Source organism: Rhamphochromis longiceps, linkage group LG5 (genome assembly GCF_057381845.1).
Source record: "Rhamphochromis longiceps isolate RC_006_pf linkage group LG5, R_longiceps_female_GT1.1, whole genome shotgun sequence".
NCBI classification, from domain to species: Eukaryota; Metazoa; Chordata; class Actinopteri; order Cichliformes; family Cichlidae; genus Rhamphochromis; species Rhamphochromis longiceps.
In genome coordinates this window covers 7153811-7161499 of record NC_140561.1, presented here as the reverse complement: position 1 = coordinate 7161499, position 7689 = coordinate 7153811, and positions in this window count along the sequence as shown.

Genomic DNA, 7689 nt, shown 5'->3' with positions numbered 1-7689 from the left:
AAGTTCCAAATAGCAGTGGGCTTCTTCTGTGTAGTATTGCTCTTACAGATAATAACATAAGTCCAAATCAAATTTGATAAGAAATGAAAACAAAAGTCTCGTAACATTGAGTCTGTAATACAGACTTTTTTCACACAGCGCCATGTAGGTTTGGATTTTTTCCTCTTAATAAACAGCTTCATGTAGAAGTGTTATCTTGTCTTATCTTTGTCTAATATTTACATTTGTTTGGTGATCTGAAACATTTATGTGTGACAGACATACAAAAAAAAAAAAAAAAAAAGAAATCAGAAATCCAGACAGGAGCAAACACTTTTTCATATCACTGTATATTCCCTAGTTTCTTATGGAATTGTACTGCTTTACATTGTAGTTCCTTTAGCTAATGCACTGCCAAGTAATTAAATCTAATAGCAAAAAAAAAGTGAGAATGTGGAAGCAGAGTCATACTGTTCACAACTGCAGACTTAACCCCTACGCAGTGTTCCCCTTATTACCTGCAGGGTACCAAAGTGGGTTTTTTCACTCTCTCTCTTACATACTTTCTGTTTAATACTTGGTCATTTGTTTGTTTTGTGCTACTACAAAATAAATAATCCCATTTGGGGACATTTAAGCTATTTGAGGCTCTAATCTTAATTTCAAGCTATTTTACAAAGATATAAGTTAAGGACTTTTCACTAAAATCTATATAAAAATATTATTTATTTCACAAGCTGAGAATAACTTCAAAGATTTAAAAACCCTGTGCCACTGGAATAATCTGCTTGAGTCTGTCACAACTGTAATTGCATTCAAATTCAAAATGAAAACTCTCAGAATAGTTACAATGTGTCTCTGATTTATGTTTGTGGGACTGTTTTAAAAAAACAAATAAATTCTTATTTGTGGAGTGGGTACTTTATCATCTGTTTAACACATATTGCGTAATAAAGTGTACCATTTAAATGGTCTCTTTATTCAAATGGAATTTCAATTAAAGACTACAATATAAGAGAGAGCGAGTACTTGGCAACAGTGGGGAGGAAGAACTTTACAGTGACATCCAGACACTGGTGTTGGGAAATTTTAATGGCCTATATTCCGTGGTCTATGAAATCTTCAGAGAGAGAGAGAGAGAGAGAGTGTGTCGTTATATATACAGAGATGCAAACAGGAACCAGGACAACAGCAGAAGGAGGGAGGCCCTAGATGGGGTGCCCAGTGCCAAAGAGTCCCAGAGGACCGGAGGCAACGGGAAGTCGACCCCGCTAGAGGCTGTTCACCCTGGTACGAGGGGGCAAATACTTTTTCGCAGCACTGCATGTATTTGACACATGGACTGGCTATTCACAGTCCATGTGTGCGGGCCTTCAACTGAGCCACATGCATATGATGTTAGGCAACAGAAAGAATGCTGATCAGCTGAAAAGTGGACATGAGCAGCAAAGGAAGTGACAGCAGAATTTACCAAGAAGAGGAAGTTGAAAAATAGATTATATAATAGAAAAGATTAAAAAAAAGAAGCACAAAACGTTGCTGCTGTGGGCAGTTTTTCCTGTTTTTAACACTCAAATAAATATCCATGGCAGTCTGAACATAAGTCCTGCTGATCTACTCCAGCCATCTCTTTAAGAGTGGTCTGAAAAAGAGAAATTATCCATTGAGGTCAGAAGAGAATGGCTTATTTTCAGCCGACAGGAAGTGAAATAAATCCTCATTACAACCAAGATATGCAAAACATCTCTGAACCCACGACATCTGCAATCTTGAAGAAGATAGGCCACAGTGAAGAACACCAGGCCACTGTCACTCCTGTCAGCTAAGATCTAGAAACTGAGACAGTAATTCATACGAACTCTCAATCAACATTAAATTGCAGCCAGGGCTAAAGAATCTTGATTTTGGCAGACACAACATAAAGTACTCAATTCATCCAGCCTTGTATCAACAATTCAGGCAGCTGGTGGTGTAATGATGTGCAGGATATTTTCATGACACACTCTGGGCCTCTTAGTACCAACTGAGCATCATTTAAGTACCACAGCCTACCTGAGTATTGTTGCTGGCCATCCATTTATGACCACAGTGTATCAATCTTTTGGTGGCTGCAGGGTGGATGCAGACATCATGTCACAAACCTTAGATTATCTTAAACTGGTTTCTTGAACATAACACTGAATTTAATGTACTCAAATAGCCCTTTGGGATGTGAGGACATGTGAGAATCACACATGTGAGCAATAGCACACGTGTGATTATTATGCACCAAAATCTCTGAGGAAAACTTTCAACCTCTTATTGAAACTGTGCCATGAAGAACTAAGCCAATTATAGGTATAAGCAGATCCAGCCCAGTTCTAGCAAGGTGTACCAAAAAAAGAGTTGATTGAGTCAAAATATTACAATTGAAATATATTTTGTGTGTATACAAATTATACAAAAAGCAATTTGTAAAAAAGAACCATGTTAAACGTCATTTTGGATTTTCCATCAACACAGAACATCATTAGCAACAAAAAACAATCTAACCTCCAGGTCCAGAAGCTGCATGTTGTCAGATTAACCACCAAGTGGCAGCGTATGCTAACAGTCACAGTAGCATCAGTGATAGGGGTGGGTTTTTATAATCGATTCATCGATTAAAATCGATTCTGGCTTGGATAACGTAAAATCGATTCATTAAAATCCTGAATCGATTTTTTAATATAAATTTATTTTGTCCGAAATGCCAGAATCTCTGGTGACATCTCACAAAATTTCCAGAACCACCAAACAGTAAATGAGAGCAGGTACAGGGATTCTGCACATAGACTTAAACACACAGCGCAACCCGCGGATCAGAATCAGTTAGATGTCGCCTTTCTCACAGTCGGGGCTGAAAGCCGACAGCTCGCTGATCCGGGTCCGCGCTTTGTGTTCACGCCGCTTTTTTCATTATTCGCTTGCTTGTTACGCACAAGTCTACTGTTGTTTACAGCGCTGTCGGGCGCTGTTTTTTTCCCTTTTACATTCTTCCGAAAAGAAAACCTCATTTCTGCTGTTCAATACTGAACAAATTTAAACTTTTTAATATTATTCAAAATGCAAAATGCTTAGCCGTGTGTCTAATAAAACCGCTGTAACGTCAGAGGTAATGTTCATTAATTAATGGTTTTCTTTCGTTTTTGATGTACTGCAGAATATTTTTATAAAATCCCAGGCCAGGAAAACCTTCATGTTTTTCTGTGTTTTATCCTCAGCTACTTTGACACAAAGGCATCTGCTGTGATGCTCACACCTTGGATAAAGTCTTGCGAGTGTCAGCTTCCTTTTTATAGATACAAAAATATGTAAATGTTCTGATCTGAATTATACTTCTGACTGTCAAAATTTCCCAGATTTAAATCGAATCGAATCGAATTAAATCGAATCGTGGATCGAATCGATTTGGGACCTTGTGAATCGGAATTGAATCGATTCTAGAAATCAGTGACAATACCCAGCCCTAATCAGTGAGCCCTGTGCAGATTCTAGTCTTGTTATTGTGGACATTCATCTGTTATTATCTGATGTTGTCAGAAAGCAAACATACTGCTAAATGTAGCCTAACTGCATTAAAAAAAACTGAGAAAAAACAGGTTAGGTTATGTATTATTTAAAAAAAATAAATTAATAACAATTTAAAAAACAAAACAGCATTATGTTACTACACGAAAAAAAAGTCTGAGCTGTTGTATACACCTCAGGCTGGAGAGTGAGAGTACAGAATCAGACCCGACTGGCACATTTAGCTAAAACAAATACCAGCATTATTCAGACATAAATGCAAAGCAGTCGAAGACCAGAGGGTGATTATTTATAGAGTGGTGGAGCTTGATTGACTTGGCGGATGAGTGACTCATTCGCAGTTGAAGTAGAAATCTGCTCTTTTTTTTTTTTTTTTCTAAATGACATCAGAAACAGCAGTATGCGACATTACGTGATGGCAGAGCTTCAGTTCATCCTTTGTCATTTTTTTTTTTTTTTTTTAATAAATAGGACAGGGGGAATGAATGAGAGAGAGAGGGGGAGAGAAAGAAAGAAAACCAAAGGGGAGAAGAGACGGTGAGAAGGGGGGGGAAGAGAGAGAAAAAAAAAAAAAACTCCTGGGTCACCTGTATGGAGAAAAAACAAACAAACAAACAAACAAAAACAAACAGAGGAGACAGCAAACAACAAAGAGCAACATAATAATAGAGAAAACAAAGCACCATCACAATAAACTAGCTAGTCATAGATATCAGTATTTACTAAGTAATAAACGATATTGTGCAGCACGCAAGATAGACAGCGCACAGTGTGCTTTGAGGCAGCAGCCAAGAAAGCTTTAGTCCGCGTCTGTGAATACCCATGTGTGCATACCTGTGTGGATCAGCATGCTTGCATTCCAAAGGTTTCTCCATGTAATGATCTGCTAGGGAGTGTGGGGGGGCCACAGCCCCGTCCTCCAGGGTGTGAAGCGGGTATGGAGGAGATCAAAACTCCAGACATCCAGAGGCCCCCAGAACACAAGAGACCATGGAAGACCAACAGAGGGGCAGCCGCGCCACTGTCCCAGTAAGAGCTGAGGAGAGTCCCAGATGAGGGCTCGCCCAGCAGCCGCGGAGCAGAAGTCAGGGGGAGTTGCAGTGACGCGCCCGTGAGCTCCGCCGGCCCCCAGCTGCGCCTGAGTGACCGAGCCCTAGGCCGAGAGGCCGGGGGCACCCCACCTCCAAAGGGGCCCGAGCGAGCCCCAGGCCCCAGGCCCCAGGCCCCGACAAGCGGCCGCCAAGGAGTGAGCCGGTGTGCACCCGGACGCCCACCCCCAGACACAAAGAACCACCAACACACCGACACCTGAGGGAGTCCGCCACCGGCAGGGGAAGTGGTGGTGGGTGGAGATAGGCCTCCAAACCTTGGAGGGCCTGAGGTGTCCCCAGAGAGGTGGCGTCTGATACCCAACCTGACATATAGACACAGACATACAGGCACACACAGACACAAACATCCATTCCCACCCTCATGCTCTCATATGCACTCACTCCACACTCAACCAACGTGGAGACAGACATAAAGAGACGCTGTACACACAATCACACTCCCCAAGCGTACTCTACAAACCGGGTCTAGGTACCCTTGCCCCTGGAGGGGGGAATTGCACCCAGACCCAGGTGGTGTTACCCTTTTCCCTGCGGTGGGGAGAGGCAGACCACCCCGACTCCGCAGCAGCAGGGAGGCCCCACACCCCAGACCGCAGTCGGACGGCCAACTCCTCCTACTAGCCCTCCCGCTCCAGCAGGCCGCAGAGAATGGGGGTGGGAGAAGACTCCAAACCTCCCTCCACCCGCTCATTGTAGTGTTGATGCATATGTGTTCTAAGGTGCAATTAAAACCCAGGAGGGCATGGAGCTACCTGCCAAGGAGCAGCAGGTAAGCGCATAGTCCCTCCTGCTAACCCTCAATGACTAAGTGTATTTAAAATTGAGAGGTGGGCAACGACGTCAGGGGTGAGGTATACACCCTGATGGTGATTTGGACTCCGTGATTGTGCCCACCCCCAAGATCCTATATGTATGTGTAATGAGAGTGTGAATAATGTGAATGTCTAAGTTGTGGGATAAAATTGAGGCAGAGGCAGCCAGAAGGGGACGGGGGGGGGGGGGGGGGGGGGGGGGGTAGCCTCCTCTGCACCCTGGTGACATACCCCCACTCCAAGGCCCTGCATGTGTGGGTGGTTGTGGAGGAGCGGGAAGAGGGAGGCAGCTGGAGATGGGGAGGGAAGGAAGGGAGGGGCAGGTAACCCCTCCCTGGGGCCAGCTCCCCCGCTGACCCCAGTAGGCACTCCCACCCTCCGCGACCCGCCAGGGAAGGGGGGCCCAGGCCCATCAGACCGGGGCCCAGTGCAGTAGCGCCCCCCGGCTCCACAGAGCCCTGGACAGTCCACCCAACCCCACCACAGAGAAAACTGCACCCACCCCACCAACCACACATCTTCCAGACTACATAAGACGGTAAACGCCCAGGCTGAGATCTTCCTCCACCTCTCCTGTATCTCCCCCTCCTGCAGAGAGTTCCTGAGAGAAGAAAGCTCCTGCAAGATGTGACCATCCCCCCCACCAGTTGAAGAGCCCCCCAGGCGGCTCGATGCACCGGCGGCACCCTGCTCCAGGGCCGGGCCCCCATGCACCCACCCGCCCACAACCCCGGCAACACACCAACCAGGACCCGAGCCCCCGAGGCCCGGCCCGGGCCCCAGCCCAGAGACGGAGCGCCCCCAAAACCTCACGCCCATCCCGGACCCACCCAGGGGCAGCCAGGTTGCCAGGTCAGTAACCCACGTCCGTCAGCACAGACCCTCCCCTAGCCCCGCTGCACGCAGCCGCGAGGAAACAGTCACCTGAGAGCCAACAGAGCCCCTAACCGGACGTGACCGCTACCCCGGGTTGAGCCCCCCAAGGAAGATGCCTCCGGGGAACCCCCCGACGCCCTAAGCCTGTCCCTACCCCCTCACCAGTAGAAATCTGCTCTATATGAATTGCCCTAATTAATATCTTGTGTAGGATTTCAATAACCTCATATTTCTGGATGCCAGAAAAAGGCTTGTCTGTCAGTGAGAGTCTAAGGGCTTTGAAGGCATGACAAAATCAGTTGTAATGAGTTTTGTGTTTTATTTTTGGTCCCTGTCACATTAGTCAGTGTGAACATCTAGATTTCAGGAGTAAGACTGCTGAATTCCACAGAAGCCTTACATTCTTTTAACATTTGGCACTGAAGCAAACTCAGCTTTTATTATTAAATATATTTTTGTCACTAGAGGGCAGTGGAAAAGGCAAAGGTCTACAGTTGTGGTAAATGGTCTTGTGCTTTTCTACCCCCAACTGAACACTCAGAACTTTTTGCTACAAGCTTCATTCACCCAATCACACACCTTCGTGCTTTTAAGCACTTTGATCTAATTCAGTTTAATTTATATATTTACAAATTACAAGAACAGTTACCTCAAGGTGCTTTATATTGTAAGGTAAAAACCCTGCAATAATACCCCAATAATCAGATGACCCCTATGAGAATTCACCTGGCGACAGTGGGAAGGAAAATCTCCCTTTTAACAGGAAGAAACCTCTGGCAGAACCAGGCTCAGGACAAAAGACATACTGTTCACACAAACAGTCACATTTCAATGAATACATGGGAGAAGGGGGGGGGCACTTATGGTTCAGAATCTTGTCCAAAGATACTTTGAAATGTAGACTTGGGGAGCCAGGGATTGAACCACCGAACTTGGCAGACAACCCGCTCTACCACCTGAGCCACAGTCAGGTGGTCTGTCATCTCTGTTTATCTCACTGTAATAAAAGTAATTGCACACCACTGTGTTGGAATAGTCCAATCACAAGCCCCTAGATGGGGTGCTGGTGAGTATTTGTATATGTTCAGAGCAGCTGCCTGCTGCTAAAAGTAAGTAGATATGAGCTGTTAGAGAATCAAAACAGCAATGCTGAAAAGCAGGCTGTAAAATACAAAACAATGTGCTTAAAGACACTAAAACAAGCTGCAGAGCTCAAGGGATACAATGATGAGAAATGTGTCACTGTAAAGAACATTTCATCACCCAAACTGGGAGGCTATAGGGTTTTTGCAGAAACATGACCGCTTACCACGTGACAAGGGTTCCCGTTTTAGCCGGGGCTATTGTGCTTGTGTCCAGTC